The sequence below is a fragment of the Pseudophryne corroboree genome, chromosome 12 (genome assembly GCF_028390025.1).
Source record: "Pseudophryne corroboree isolate aPseCor3 chromosome 12, aPseCor3.hap2, whole genome shotgun sequence".
NCBI classification, from domain to species: domain Eukaryota; kingdom Metazoa; phylum Chordata; class Amphibia; order Anura; family Myobatrachidae; genus Pseudophryne; species Pseudophryne corroboree.
In genome coordinates, this window is record NC_086455.1 from 160,719,442 (window position 1) to 160,736,258 (window position 16,817).

General features: G+C 48.8%; 1 protein-coding gene across 2 annotated transcripts in view; it reads left to right on the forward strand.

Annotated features, from left to right (window-relative positions):
- The window catches only part of DEGS2 (delta 4-desaturase, sphingolipid 2), a 65,876-nt gene that overhangs the window by 1,738 nt on the left and 47,321 nt on the right, over nt 1-16,817 (forward strand). Inside the window, exon 2 of one of the 2 annotated variants that reach the window (XM_063948349.1) lies at nt 9,943-10,092. The exons of the other annotated variant lie outside the window; for it this stretch is intronic. The gene's annotated coding sequence lies outside the window, so the exon portion shown is untranslated. The remainder of the gene's footprint in view (nt 1-9,942; nt 10,093-16,817) is intronic. 2 annotated transcript variants of the gene reach the window in all.

Below are 16,817 nucleotides of genomic sequence, written 5' to 3' on the forward strand. Positions count from 1 at the left end.
GTATACCCTCATAAAAACTCTAAGTCAGACAGAACCAGAGATATCTGTCTGGTAAGAGCAATTAACAGGCTTGGATGGGGACCACTGCTTTGAAGTGGGATATCTCCGGTTCCCCAGAGCCGATTTTCAAAAATCTGGTACCCCTGGAAAGAGGGGACCCTCAGCTATCAGCCTAGGGCCCTTTTACTCCTGGGGCCCTTGGGCAAGAGCCCATTGAGCCCATACGAAAAGACGGCCCTGTCCAGGGGGACTCACACCGCGCACTCTGGGATCCGGTCTCTAGGCCGACACTATCTAAATCGACCTCTATTGGTCGACAGGGTCTCTAGGTCGACATGTTCTAGGTCGAAAGGTTTTTCACGATTTTTTTTTAAAATCTTTTCATACTTAACGATCCACGTGGACTACAATTGGAACAGTAATCTGTGCTGAGCAAAGCAGTAGCGGAGTGAGGCACCTTGCCCGAAGCATGGCGAGCGGACACGGTGCACTAATTGGTGTTCCCGGTCACTCTACGAAGAAAACGTCACCAAAAAAACATAAAAAACTCGTGTCGACCTAGTTACTGTCGACCAATAGTGATCGACCTAGTTACTATCTAACTTCCATACCACACCCGCGCGCTCTGCACCCATGTTTTTCAGTACTTACCCTCCGGAGTCCGTTGTCGGCAGCAGAGCTGGAGAAGGCACTGTGGAAATGGCGCAGCGGCCTTTTGTGCACGTGCACAGTAGGAAAATCACAGGACGTGTCCACCGCGCCATTTTCTCGGGGACCTGCGCATGCGCGCTTTACTCTGGAATAGTGCTAGGGTCTCCTTGAGTCCAGAGTCTATTGCTCTGCCGGTTAGAGAGTAGGGCACCCCGGGCGGAGACTGCACACAGGCTCCCCCCCCCCTCTTGGTGAACCCCTGGTGGGCACCCAAACATAATGGGCTCCCAATGGAGAGCAATTGTTTCCCTTATAGGGTGGGTGTGCCAGCTCAGAAATCCCGACCTGTCTACAGTACTACTTTCGGCAGCTTATCACACATTTCTCCTCGGCTATTCGCACCTGAACGGAGCAACAATTTAATTGCTCCATTGGGTGTCCAAGAGAAATAGCAGTAGGTGCAAACGATTGAATCACCGGCCGCAGTATCAGCACCGTAGCACGACAGCCATGCGCTCTGCTGGCACAGGACCCACGCTCTCATTCCCCCTGACGCCTAATCTCCCTGAGTGCTCCACAGTGGTCGGCCCTAACCAGCAACACTGGGAAGGTGGGTGGGACCATTCGGAGGACGCACCCACGCTCTGTGGGAGACGCAGGAGCACAGACCACAGCAGGCGGACCAGTGAGTAGAACGGATCCCGCTTCCAGGCTACGCCGCCCAGTGCAACCGCACCTACCGCACTACATTCCTTATGGCCCTGCACAGTATATACTTGCCTTTCCACTGGATATGCTTTACTCATCTGGAAAAATGGCATAGGTGCTGTATTCTCAAAGATCTGTGACGACTGAGAATAAAAATCACCGGGAAAATGACCCCTGCGCCATTTTACTGGAGGTCTGCGTAAGCTCAGTACACTCTTATGCACATGCAAGGTGTGGTCCAGCGAGGGAGGAGAGTCTCAGGTGGAGGGCAGGGCTAAGTGATGCCCTACGGGAGGACAGGGCATCCGCAACGCACAATGGCTTGGGGGGAGGACACGTCACTACATCGTCACCGGAACTCCGCTATTGATTGTAAATATCGGAAACAACCAATCAATGTTTGCTGCACGGTGATGGTCAGTGACCATCCCTAAATAGCACTAGCCCTAGAATCTCACGTTTTCCTGTGCACCTCTATGGGGTATGAGGCAAAACTTGCAATGGCAAAGCGTATTCATCGCTGGAACTCAATGGCATGCGCTGCGATGCCTGCGCACATATCAGATATCACAAGTTTCCCACCTCTGCGGGGTGCGAGAGAAAACTTGCGATGCCGCTGAATGCTATGAACGGGGCTTCTACACCCTGGTCCTGCAGATACATTTAGTTGGATTTTCTCTATCGTCCTAGTGGATGCTGGGGTTCCTGAAAGGACCATGGGGAATAGCGGCTCCGCAGGAGACAGGGCACAAAAAGTAAAGCTTTTCCAGATCAGGTGGTGTGCACTGGCTCCTCCCCCTATGACCCTCCTCCAGACTCCAGTTAGATTTTTGTGCCCGGCCGAGAAGGGTGCAATTCTAGGTGGCTCTCATAAAGAGCTGCTTAGAGAAAGTTTAGCTTAGGTTTTTTATTTTACAGTGATTCCTGCTGGCAACAGGATCACTGCAACGAGGGACAGAGGGGAGAAGAAGTGAACTCACCTGCGTGCAGGATGGATTGGCTTCTTGGCTACTGGACATCAGTTCCAGAGGGACGATCACAGGTACAGCCTGGATGGTCACCGGAGCCGCGCCGCCGGCCCCCTTGCAGATGCTGAAGTAAGAAGAGGTCCAGAATCGGCGGCTGAAGACTCCTGCAGTCTTCTAAAGGTAGCGCACAGCACTGCAGCTGTGCGCCATTTTCCTCTCAGCACACTTCACACGCAGTCACTGAGGGTGCAGGGCGCTGGGGGGGGGCGCCCTGGGAGGCAAATGAAAACCTATTAAAAGGCTAAAAATACCTCACATATAGCCCCCAGAGGCTATATGGAGATATTTAACCCCTACCTGGATTCACAAAATAGCGGGAGACGAGGCCGCCGAAAAAGGGGCGGGGCCTATCTCCTCAGCACACGGCGCCATTTCCTCTCACAGCTCCGCTGGTCAGGACGGCTCCCAGGTCTCTCCCCTGCACTGCACTACAGAAACAGGGTAAAACAGAGAGGGGGGGCAAATTTAATGGCAATATTTTGATATATATAAAGCAGCTATAAGGGAGCACTTATTATAAGGCTATCCCTGTCATATATAGCGCTTTTTTGGTGTGTGCTGGCAGACTCTCCCTCTGTCTCCCCAAAGGGCTAGTGGGTCCTGTCTTCGTGTAGAGCATTCCCTGTGTGTCTGCTGTGTGTCGGTACGTGTGTGTCGACATGTATGAGGACGATATTGGTGTGGAGGCGGAGCAATTGCCAAATATGGGGATGTCACCTCCTAGGGGGTCGACACCAGAATGGATGCCTTTATTTGTGGAATTACGGGATAGCGTCAACTCGCTTAAGCAGTCGTTTGACGACATGAGGCGGCCGGACAATCAATTAGTGCCTGTCCAGGCGCCTCAAACACCGTCAGGGGCTGTGAAACGCCTTTTGCCTCAGTCGGTCGACACAGACCCAGACACAGGCACTGATTCCAGTGGTGACGGTGACGAATCAACCGTATTTTCCAGTAGGGCCACACGTTATATGATTTTGGCAATGAAGGAGGCGTTACATTTAGCTGATACTACAGGTACCACTAAACAGGGTATTATGTGGGGTGTGTAAAAACTACCTATAGTTTTTCCTGAATCAGAAGAATTAAATGACGTGTGTGATGAAGCGTGGGTTGCCCCTGATAAAAAGCTGATAATTTCAAAGAAATTATTGGCATTATACCCTTTCCCGCCAGAGGTTAGGGAGCGCTGGGAAACACCTCCTAGGGTGGACAAGGCGCTAACACGCTTATCTAAACAAGTGGCGTTACCCTCTCCTGAGACGGCCGCACTTAAAGATCCATCAGATAGGAGGATGGAAAATATCCAAAAAAGTATATACACACATGCAGGTGTTATACTACGACCAGCTATAGCGACTGCTTGGATGTGCAGTGCTGGGGTAGTTTGGTCAGAGTCCCTGATTGAAAATATTGATACCCTGGACAGGGACAATATTTTACTGTCGTTAGAACAAATAAAGGATGCATTTCTTTATATGCGTGATGCACAGAGGGATATCTGCACACTGGCATCACGGGTAAGTGCTATGTCCATTTCGGCCAGAAGAGCTTTATGGACGCGACAGTGGACAGGCGATGCGGATTCAGCAGCCCTTTCGTTCCTTTAAAAATAAGAGAGCAAAGGGCTATTCATATCTGCCACGAGGCAGAGGTCGAGGGAAGAGACAGCAACAGGCAGCTCCTTCCCAGGAACAGAAGCCCTCCCCGGCTTCTACAAAAGCCTCAACATGACGCTGGGGCTTCTCAAGCGGACTCGGGGACGGTGGGCGGTCGTCTCAAAAATTACAGCGCGCAGTGGGCTCACTCGCAGGTAGATCCCTGGATCCTGCAGATAATATCTCAGGGGTACAGGTTGGAATTAGAGACAGATCCACCTCGCCGTTTCCTGAAGTCTGCTTTACCAACGTCCCCCTCCGAAAGGGAGACGGTTTTGGAAGCCATTCACAAGCTGTACTCTCAGCAGGTGATAGTCAAGGTACCTCTTCTACAACAAGGGAAGGGGTATTATTCCACTATATTTGTGGTACCGAAGCCAGATGGCTCGGTAAGGCCTATTCTAAATCTGAAGTCCTTGAACCTGTACATAAAGAAGTTCAAGTTCAAGAGGGAGTCACTCAGAGCAGTGATAGCGAACCTGGAAGAAGGGGACTTTATGGTATCCTTGGACATCAAGGATGCGTATCTCCACGTTCCAAATTTACCCCTCACACCAGGGGTACCTCAGGTTCGTTGTACAAAACTGTCACTATCAGTTTCAGACGCTGCCGTTTGGTTTGTCCACGGCACCTCGGGTCTTTACAAAGGTAATGGCCGAGATGATGATTCTTCTTCGAAGAAAAGGCGTATTAATTATCCCATACTTGGACGATCTCCTAATAAGGGCAAGGTCCAGAGAACAGCTAGAGATGGGATTAGCACTATCTCAAGAGGTGCTAAAGCAGCACGGATGGATTCTGAATATTCCAAAATCCCAATTAATGCCGACAACTCGTCGGCTGTTCCTAGGGATGATTCTGGACACGGTTCAGAAAAAGGTTTTTCTTCCCGAGGAAAAAGCCAAGGAGTTATCCGACCTGGTCAGGAACCTCCTAAAACCAGGAAAGGTGTCTGTACATCAATGCACAAGAGTCCTGGGAAAAATGGTGGCTTCTTACGAAGCAATTCCATTCGGCAGATTCCATGCAAGAATTTTCCAAAGGGATCTGTTGGACAAATGGTCAGGGTCGCATCTTCAGATGCACCTGCGGATAACCCTGTCTCCAAGGACAAGGGTATCTCTTCTGTGGTGGTTGCAGAGGGCTCATCTATTGGAGGGCCGCAGATTCGGCATACAGGATTGGATCCTGGTGACCACGGACGCCAGCCTGAGAGGCTGGGGAGCAGTCACACAAGGAAGAAACTTCCAGGGAGTGTGGTCGAGCCTGGAAAAGTCTCTTCACATAAACATTCTGGAACTAAGAGCAATCTACAATGCTCTAAGCCAGGCGGAACCTCTGCTTCAAGGAAGACCGGTGTTGATCCAGTCGGACAACATCACGGCAGTCGCCCATGTAAACAGACAGGGCGGCACAAGAAGCAGGAGTGCAATGGCAGAAGCTGCCAGGATCCTTCGCTGGGCGGAGAATCACGTGATAGCACTGTCAGCAGTGTTCATCCCGGGAGTGGACAACTGGGAAGCAGACTTCCTCAGCAGACACGATCTTCACCCGGGAGAGTGGGGACTTCATCCAGAAGTTTTCCACATGCTAATAAACCATTGGGAAAGACCAATGGTGGACATGATGGCGTCTCGCCTCAACAAAAAACTGGACAGGTATTGCGCCAGGTCAAGAGATCCGCAGGCAATAGCTGTGGACGCGCTGGTAACACCTTGGGTGTACCAGTCGGTGTATGTGTTTCCTCCTCTGCCTCTCATACCAAAGGTATTGAGAATCATACGGCAAAGCGGAGTAAGAACGATACTAGTGGCTTCGGATTGGCCAAGAAGGTCTTGGTACCCGGAACTTCAAGAGATGGTCACGGACGATCCGTGGCCTCTACCTCTGAGAAGGGACCTGCTTCAACAGGGTCCCTGCCTCTTTCAAGACTTACCGCGGCTGCGTTTGACGGCATGGCGGTTGAACGCCAGATCCTAAAAGGAAAAGGCATTCCAGAAGAAGTCATTCCTACCTTGATTAAGGCAAGAAAGGAAGTCACCGCGAAGCATTATCACCGCATTTGGCGGAAATATGTTGCGTGGTGCGAGGATCGGAGTGCTCCGACGGAGGAATTTCAACTGGGTCGTTTCCTACATTTCCTGCAATCAGGATTGTCTATGGGTCTCAAATTGGGATCTATTAAGGTCAAATTTCGGCCCTGTCAATATTCTTCCAAAAAGAATTGGCCTCAGTCCCTGAGGTCCAGACTTTTGTCAAAGGAGTACTGCATATACAGCCTCCTGTGGTGCCTCCGGTGGCACCGTGGGATCTAAATGTAGTTTTAGATTTCCTCAAATCCCATTGGTTTGAACCACTAAAAAATGTGGATTTGAAATATCTCACATGGAAAGTGACTATGTTACTGGCCCTGGCTTCCGCCAGGAGAGTATCTGAACTGGCGGCTTTATCTTATAAAAGCCCTTATTTAATTTTCCATTCGGATAGGGCAGAGCTGCGGACGCGTCCGCATTTTCTCCCTAAGGTGGTATCAGCGTTTCACCTGAACCAGCCTATTGTAGTGCCTGCGGCTACAAGCGACTTGGAGGACTCCAAGTTGTTGGACGTTGTCAGAGCTTTAAAAATATACATTTCAAGGACGGCTGGAGTCAGAAAATCTGACTCGCTGTTTATACTGTATGCACCCAACAAGTTGGGTGCGCCTGCTTCTAAGCAGTCGATTGCTCGTTGGATTTGTAACACAATTCAACTTGCACATTCTGTGGCAGGCCTGCCACAGCCTAAATCTGTTAAGGCCCATTCCACAAGGAAGGTGGGCTCATCTTGGGCGGCTGCCCGAGGGGTCTCGGCATTACAACTCTGCCGAGCAGCTACGTGGTCAGGGGAGAACACGTTTGTAAAATTCTACAAATTTGATACCCTGGCAAAAGAGGACCTGGAGTTCTCTCATTCGGTGCTGCAGAGTCATCCGCACTCTCCCGCCCGTTTGGGAGCTTTGGTATAATCCCCATGGTCCTTTCAGGAACCCCAGCATCCACTAGGACGATAGAGAAAATAAGAATTTACTTACCGATAATTCTATTTCTCGGAGTCCGTAGTGGATGCTGGGCGCCCATCCCAAGTGCGGATTATCTGCAATACTTGTACATAGTTATTGTTAACTAATTCGGGTTATTGTTTAGGGAGCCATCTTTCAGAGGCTCCTCTGTTATCATACTGTTAACTGGGTTTAGATCACAAGTTGTACGGTGTGATTGGTGTGGCTGGTATGAGTCTTACCCGGGATTCAAAATCCTCCCTTATTGTGTACGCTCGTCCGGGCACAGTACCTAACTGGAGTCTGGAGGAGGGTCATAGGGGGAGGAGCCAGTGCACACCACCTGATCTGGAAAAGCTTTACTTTTTGTGCCCTGTCTCCTGCGGAGCCGCTATTCCCCATGGTCCTTTCAGGAACCCCAGCATCCACTACGGACTCCGAGAAATAGAATTATCGGTAAGTAAATTCTTATTTTTTCACCTGCCCTGATGCGCTCTGAAGCAAACGCCAAGAGGAAGCGCTCAGAAAATCTGTGGAGCAGGTTACACTAATGCGTACGGTTTCGTTTGGCAGAAGGATTTTTTTCGTGTTCTCAATTCGCCTGCACTTCGACTCAAGTGCATGCAAATTGAGAACATGAAAAAATCCTTAAGAATGCATTAAGGGGGTCATTCTGACCCGTTCGTTCACTGCGTTTTAACGCAGCAGAGCGAACGGGTCCCTACTGCACATGCGCTGACGCCGTAGTGAGCCGGCGCATGCCAGACGGCCGAAGGCCGTAGCAGGGATACGATCGCCTCTGCCTGATTGACGGGCAGAGGCGATCGCTGGGCAGGAGGGGGCGGAACGACTGCGTTTGCCCGCCGTTTCATGGGTTTGGTCCTGCCAACGCAGGCGTGGTCGGACCAAAAGGGGGGCGGGCCACAGCAGCTGCGTGATGTCACACTCAGCCGCTGCGGCCCGGGGAGCGATGAGTTGCTCCCGGCCGCACGCTAAAGCTGCGCTGGCCGGGAGCTACTCTTGAAGTGCAAAGGCATCGCCGCTGTGCGATGCCTTTGCACTTCTGCGAGGGGGGGCCGGACTGACATGCGGGGTGGGCTAGCCCTGTGCTGGGCGTCCCCTGCATGCCAGGGAAGAAGATCGTAGCTGTGCTAAATTTAGCACAGCTAGGATCAACTCTGAATGACCCCCTAAGAAATGCATAATTCTCACAGCTGATGTTTGGTGATTGCTCTAATATCGCAGTATGTGCCATTTGAAAATGACAACAATGACTGGTAATTGTCCAGCCGGATTGTAGTTGGCCATGTTTTAAGTATGGTTGAACGATGACTACATACTACCGCTGGCACGTGTGGTCTAGGCCTGTGGCCAAATTGCACTGTGATCTGGTCACGTGTTGCATATTAAAGATGCAAACACACAAGGTGTTTTTATTTCTTTACTAATCATCTCCTTTTCAAAATCTCTCTAGAGGAAAAAAAACTACTATACTATAGTCTCTGCTCATTATGGGTCTGATTCAGAAATCTAAGCAAACCCGATTGTTATGTGACTACGGGAGATCTGCGCATGCATCATCTGCCGCAATGATCATGTGATGGCAGCCGATGATAGAATTTATTTGCTAAGTGTTTGACAGTCAGGGAATGATTGGGGGAGGTAGGAAGTGTCACAACCATTTTTGGGGTACGTTTAAGACTGCAATTGGAATCCTGCTAATCAGAACTTTGATAATTGACTGTTCTGCAATAGATGCTGTGTCTGTACGCAGCCGCATGGATTTGCAAAGCCGCCAGTGGGCGTCGCAATACAAATACCAGCAGCTGCAACATTTGCGTATTTTCGCACATCCGCTGCCTACAGAGTTGTTGTACAACTCTGAATCAGGCCTTACATCATGTGACTGGTTGCCATGACACTGGGTAACTGCAAAACTATCATTTAATAGCAGCACGAACCAAAAAATAAATGAAGGACAAATGGTAAGTGCCAAACTTCTTATAGTCTGCCGCAGTGTCATGTGAAAAAAAAAAAAGTCATGGGATTTTTGATTTTGCTTATTTTTGGTTGTTATAATGCGTTCTATCTGCTGACAATAATAAAACTAAATTCACCATATTTCTTTATTAACCGTTTCTTATATAGGGCAGCATATTCCGTTGCGCTTTACCATATCAATGGGTACATAGCAGAGGTGTATCTGTAATGGGTGCAGGGTGTACTTTGGACACAGGCCCACAGCTCAAAGGAGACCCAGCCCAGGCTGATCCACCATCACCCCTATACCTGGTGGCGGCAGTGCCATTTTACTACTGATGTCTTTGGAAAAATTGCGCTGGCACAGGGGATGGCAGATACACTGGAACTATGGGGGTAATTCCAAGTTGATCGCAGCAGGAAATTTTTTAGCAGTTGGGCAAAACCATGTGCACTGCAGGGGAGGCAGATGTAACATGTGCAGAGAGAGTTAGATTTGAGTGTGGTGTGTTCAATCTGCAATCTAAATTGCAGTGTAAAAATAAAGCAGCCAGTATTTACCCTGCACAGAAACAAAATAACCCACCCAAATCTAACTCTCTCTGCACATGTTACATCTGCCACCCCTGCAGTGCACATGGTATTGCCCAACTGCAAAAAAAATTCCTGCTGCGATCAACTTGGAATTACCCCCTATGTCAGAGTCTTTGCTATCTTCAGTGCAAGCTCCGTTTTCAAAAACGTGTGTAAAGATGGCTCTGCTGGCACCATCATATGGGGACCACTTCACACGGAACCCTCCGTTACTTAGAATTTCTCTTACAAGGGTTTTGGCTGCCATTTTTTATCTACCCTAATTCACAGACATTTTGTCCTCCAGGTCGTACGTGTTTTATCGGAATCCATGGCTTTGGAGTCACATCGGTTCATTAACACTTTCAGACTCCAGAAATGGAGCACCTGCTCTAGACTACGGACACGGATAATAAAGTGGTGGCAGCTATATTGTTTGTGATAATTATTTCCAAAGGTTAGTAATGTGCGCTACACCAGAATTATTATGTGCCAGGGGTAGAACAGCTGATGCCCCGCTATACACCGTACATATACGGTAATTGGCAAAGTAGAAATATTAAGGGTCATTCCGAGTTGATCGCTCGCTGCCGATTTTCAGCAGCGATCAGGTAAAAAAATGGCTAAACTGCACATGCGTATGCCCTGCAATGCGCACGCGCGTCGTACGGGTACAAAGAGCATCGTTGCTGTGCAATGGTTCTAGCGAAGAATCCATTCGCACTGCCGATCGCAAGGAGATTGAAAGGAGGAGGACGTTCATGGGTGTCAACTGACCGTTTTTCGGGAGTGGTTGGGGAAACGCAGGCGTGTCCAGGCGTTTGCAGGGCGGGTGTCTGACATCAATTCGCAGAGGATAAGTAACTACAGGGCTGGTCTTGTTTTGCACAAAATGTTTTTGTACCGCTCGGCTGCACAGGCGTTCGCATACTTGCAAAGCGAAAATACACTCCCCCATGCGCAGCGACTATGCGTTTGCACGGCTGCTAAAAGTAGCTAGTGAGCGATCAACTCGCAATGAGGGCCATTAGGGTGGAAACTTAATAGCCTGCACGGTTATGGATGATGGCATCAGCCTGATTCCGGTGAGTCTCCTCAAAGTTTTACAGCCATAAATAGTTTAAAAGGGCAAAACCAACCTGCCAAGATAATGTATTTCCACCTTATCGAGGATTATGCGGCATGCAAAAGAGATCCCTGATAACCAGCCCTATCAGCCCCGTTTTTCTGTGCTAATAAATGGGTCTGAAAACTTATCGCAGATCCCATGTGTTATAGCCCGAAAACGCTAATTTACTGCATGATAAAAATGGCTATAACTGAATAGCCCATCGTGCTAAAATCGCAATATTATCTTGTTTTTGCCATGCAGTAAATGATCACAGGAAAGAGAATACCGCCCTAAATGTGAATATTTTGGTTAACCGCAATATAAAATAAGTCCCTTGGTGAGAACCCCGCACTTTGAACATATACATTTTACTTATTCATTGTAAAAAGAAGTTGCATGTTTTTCTCAGGAATGTGCGCTCCCACCAATTACTGCAAAAATTGTTCCCCGCGGTGAAAAGTGAAAAATGGGTAAATCTGTCTGTCCCCCCCCTCCCAGAAAAGCTAAACGAACAGGATAACAGTATAGAAGTTTATTATTGGTTATAATAAAAGTATGTCTGGTACTTAAATTGGGTCACATGGGTGTTATATGTTTTTTTTTTTTATGTAGAAAAATTATAGCTATTTTTTTCACCAAAATAAGCGCTAAAATTAAATTTGGGGTACATAAAAATGGGTATAAGTATATATTATGGGTTAACAAAAGTGCAAACAGATTACTCCCACCTGCAAGTCTAAAAACACTTGTCCCACTTATAAAGCACCCCAATATACCTGTTCCATACCTTGTACCCAAATTTCCATCATTTTGCACTTTTTCACCCCAAAAATGACATGTCACTATTGGCCAATTTAAAATAATTAAACATTTCTAAGTACCTAATTAGTCATTCAGGGGGGTGTATGAACCAAATCCTGACTTTTTTAACTTTAAAATAGGGATTTTCCAGAGTTTATCACCTGCTCAGAGGTGGTGAATTTGCAGTAAAACTACAGCAAATCCGTTTTCGAGGACAATTGAAAAAGCTGCATTTCACGATTCAAAGTAAATTTGCTGTTAAGGCCAGTACTGATGGAGGAGATGTGTGCTGAGCGATCTTAACACAGAGCGCTCAGCACAACGCAATGTGTGCTGAGCGAGGGGGGCGACGACGGGGGCCGCGCCACTTCACACAGTGCTGAAGTGAGCGACCCGCTAGATTGAGCCTGCATGCAGGCCAATCTAACACCGGCGATAGCGATCCGCGGGGCCACGCATTGCTTTTGCTGTGGGGCATACAGACGGCAGATCCGTGCTTAAAATCTAAGCAATCTAGTCAGATTGCTTAGATTTTAAACACAGATCTCTCTGTGTGTACCCCCCTTTACGCTGGAAAAATGCACAATTTAATTTGGCCCTAAGGCTATTCTCACTTTTTGGGTTGCTCACATTCCAATACCGATATTGGGGTTCTCTTTTTTACTTTTCATCCAGTATTCATCACCCAATTGTTTGAAACCTTTTAATATGTCTGATAAAACTGATTTTGTGCAATCTCACAGAAATATATCTATAATACAGATCCGAATGAAGGCCCAGAGTGACACCTGAACGCTTTCATCACGGTAGGGCCAGTAACTTCCTCAGAGGTGAGTGGAGGCATAGGGTGTCATTCCGAGTTGATCGCTCGCTAGCCACTTTTTGCAGTGCTGCGATCAGGTTAAAACTCGGAAAAACTGTGCATGCCTATGCACCGCAATGCACAGGCGCGTCGTACGGGTACAAAGAGGATCGGTGCTGGGCGATGGATTTAACGAATAATCCATTTGCACAGCCGATCGCAAGGAGATTGACAGGAAGAAGGCGTTTGTGGGTGTCAACTGACCGTTTTCTGGGAGTGTTTGGAAAAACGCAGGCGTGTCCAAGCGATTGTAGGGTGGGTGTCTGACGTCAATTCTGGGACCAAAAAGACTGAAGTGATCGCAGCGACTGAGTAGGTCCAGAGCTACTCAGAAACTGCAAAACAGTTTTTTGTGCCGTCAGCTGCAAAAGCGTTTGTACAGTTCCGAAGCGAAAATACACTCCCCCATAGGCGGCAACTATCTGATTGTAGCGCTGCAAAAAGTTGCTAGCGAGCGATCAACTCAGAATGACCCCCATAGCGAGGAAATTGCTGGACCTACCGCGACCTGCATTAGACCGTAGAGAGGACTCATCGCTGTAAATATGTCTATTTGTTAAAGTATCCCTTGGGGACTTGGATAACCGCTACCTCACGTTCATCTTATTGCTGAGCATTTTGCGATAACTGGTTATCCACCTTTCATTTTCTTGCACCCAGATGAAATTTATTGGGTCTGATTCTGTGTTGGACGTGGTGGCAATGTCGGACGGGGTGGAGCATTTTTTTCCTCTGCACTTGCATCTAATTTGTAGTGTGCATGTGTCCATAGAGCGTGCGCACAGTGTCGGAGTTGCGATTGAGGCGCACAGAAGATGCACTGTCCTAGAAATGTTCTGTAGAGGTATTTGGGGGATGCAAGGTGATTGTCCATCTTATAGGTGTGTTATGGTAGCGTTGCAGGTTTGTTGCTGAAGGCGGTTGCATACAGAGATGCTCACATGGGAGGCCGTACTCTGATGGAGAAACTACAACGGCCATAGGGTTGGAGAAAGTTTCCATAGCGGTATCTGCAGATGCGCCAATTGGTATCTCCGTGTATACGGCAGCTGACAGTAAGCGCCTCAGTCCTTGCACATTCAGACGCATATAAAGTCACGGATGCCTTTTATCTCTTATTGCGATATCTCGCTTTGTACTACCATTCATCCTCCTTACTCGGAGGTGGTGCAATATCAGTCCCAGGGATTTATTATTTGATTATTGTGAACTAAAAGCCACATTTTGTAAAAAAATAAATAAATTATTTTTCTCTGACGTCCTAGTGGATGCTGGGAACTCCGTAAGGACCATGGGGAATAGCGACTCCGCAGGAGACTGGGCACAACTAAAGAAAGCTTTAGGACTACCTGGTGTGCACTGGCTCCTCCCTCTATGACCCTCCTCCAGACCTCAGTTAGAATCTTGTGCCCGGCTGAGCTGGATGCACACTAGGGGCTCTCCTGAGCTCCTAGAAAAAGAAAGTTTATTTTAGGTTTTTTTATTTTCAGTGAGATCTGCTGGCAACAGACTCACTGCTACGAGGGACTAAGGGGAGAAGAAGCGAACCTACCTGCTTGCAGCTAGCTTGGGCTTCTTAGGCTACTGGACACCATTAGCTCCAGAGGGATCGAACACAGGGCCCGACCTCGATCGTCCGGTCCCGGAGCCGCGCCGCCTTCCCCCTTACAGAGCCAGAAGCAAGAAGATGGTCCTGAAAATCGGCGGCAGAAGACTTCGGTCTTTAACAAGGTAGCGCACAGCACTGCAGCTGTGCGCCATTGCTCCTCATGCACACCTCGCACTCCGGTCACTGATGGGTGCAGGGCGCTGGGGGGGGGGGGGGGGGCGCGGGCGCGCCCTGAGCAGCAATATTAACACCTTGTCTGGCAAAATAATCACAATATATAGTCCTAGAGGCTATATATGTGTAAAATACCCCTGCCAGGATCCATAAAAAAGCGGGAGAAAGTCAGCCGAAAAAGGGGCGGGACTATCTCCCTCAGCACACTGGCGCCATTTTCTCTTCACAGTGCAGCTGGAAGACAGCTCCCCAGGCTCTCCCCTGTAGTTTTCAGGCTCAAAGGGTTAAAAAGAGAGGGGGGGCACTAAATTTAGGCGCAAATCTGTGTATTATAGCAGCTATAAGGGAAAAATCACTGTGGGTAGTGTGAATCCCTGCATTATATAGCGCTCTGGTGTGTGCTGGCATACTCTCTCTCTGTCTCCCCAAAGGACTTTGTGGGGTCCTGTCCTCAGTCAGAGCATTCCCTGTTTGTGTGCGGTGTGTCGGTACGGCTGTGTCGACATGGTTGATGAGGAGGCTTATGTGGAGGCGGAGCAGATGCCGATAAATGTGATGTCGCCCCCTGTGGGGCCGACACCAGAGTGGATGGATAGGTGGAAGGTATTAACCGACAGTGTCAACTCCTTACATAAAAGGCTGGATGACGTAACAGCTGTGGGACAGCCGGCTTCTCAGCCCGCGCCTGCCCAGGCGTCTCAAAGGCCATCAGGGGCTCAAAAACGCCCGCTACCTCAGATGGCAGACACAGATGTCGACACGGAGTATGACTCCAGTGTCGACGAGGTTGAGACATATACACAATCCACAAGGAACATCCGTTGCATGATCTCTGCAATGAAAAATGTGTTACACATTTCTGACATTAACCCAGGTACCACAAAAAAGGGGTTTTATGTTTGGGGAGAAAAAGCAGACAGTGTTTTGTTCCCCCATCAGATGAGTGAATGAAGTGTGTGAAGAAGCGTGGGTTCCCCCGATAAGAAACTGGTCATTTCTAAAAAGTTGCTGATGGCGTACCCTTTCCCGCCAGAGGACAGGTCACGTTGGGAGATATCCCCTAGGGTGGATAAGGCGCTCACACGTTTGTCAAAAAAGGTGGCACTGCCGTCTTAGAATACGGCCACTTTGAAGGAGCCTGCTGATAAAAAGCAGGAGGCTATCCTGAAGTCTGTATATACACACTCAGGTACTATACTGAGACCTGCAATTGCCTCAGCATGGATAGTGCTGCTGCAGCGTGGTCTATTACCCTGTCAGGACAGGGATACTAATTGCTAACCATAGAGCATATTAAAGACGTAGTCTTATATATGAGGGATGCACAGAGGGATATTTGCCAGCTGGCATCCAGAATTAATGCAATGTCCATTCTGCCAGGAGGGTATTAGGGACCCGGCAGTGGACAGGCGATGCTGACTTTAGAAGGCACATGAAGATTCTGCCTTATAAGGGTGAGGAATTGTTTGGGGATGGTCTCCGGGACCTCGTATCCACAGCAACAGCTGGGGGAAAAAAATTTTTTACCTCAAGTTTCCTCACAGCCTAAGAAAGCACCATATTATAAGGTACAGTCCTTTCGGCTTCAGAAAAGCAAGCGGGTCAAAGGCGCTTCCTTTCTGCACAGAGACAAGGGAAGAGGGAAAAAGCTGCACCAGACAGCCAGTTCCCAGGATCAAAAATCTTCCCCCGCTTCCTCCGAGTCCACCGCATGACGCTGGGGCTCCACAGGTGGAGCCAGGTGCGGTGGGGGCGCGTCTCGGGAACTTCAGCGACCAGTGGGCTCGCTCACAGGTGGATCCCTGGGTTCTGCAAGTAGTATCACAGGGATACAAGCTGGAGTTCGAGGCGACTCCCCCTCGCCGTTACCTCAAATCAGCCTTGCCTGCTGCCCTCGAGGAGAGGTAGTACTGGCGGCAATTCACAAGCTGTACTTCCAGCAGGTGATAATCAAGGTACCCCTCCTTCAACAAGGCCGGGGTTACTATTCCACAATGTTTGTGGTACCGAAACCAGACGGTTCGGTGAGACCCATTCTAAAATTGAAATCCTTGAACACTTATATACGAAGGTGCAAGTTCAAAATGGAATCGCTCAGGGCGGTTATTGCAAGCCTGGACGAAGGGGATTACATGGTATCACTGGACATTAAGGATGCTTACCTGCATGTCCCCATTTACCCTCCTCACCAGGAGTACCTCAAAATTGTGGTACAGGACTGTCATTACCAATTCCAGACGTTGCCGTTGGTCTGTCCCCGGCACCGAGGGTATTTACCAAGGTAATGGCCGAAATGATGATACTCCTTCGAAAAAAGGGAGTTATAATTATCCCGTACTTGGACGATCTCCTTATAAAGGCGAGGTCCAGGGAGCAGTTGTTCGTCGGAGTAGCACTATCTCGGGAAGTGCTACAACAGCACGGCTGGATTCTGAATAGTCCAAAGTCGCAGCTGGTTCCTACGACGCGTCTACTGTTCCTGGGTATGGTTCTGGACACAGAACAGGAAAAAGGGTTTCTCCCGGAGGAGAAGGCCAAGGAGTTGTCATCTCTAGTCAGAGACCTCCTAATACAAATACAGGTGTCGGTGCATCAATGCACGCGAGTCCTGGGAAAGATGGTAGC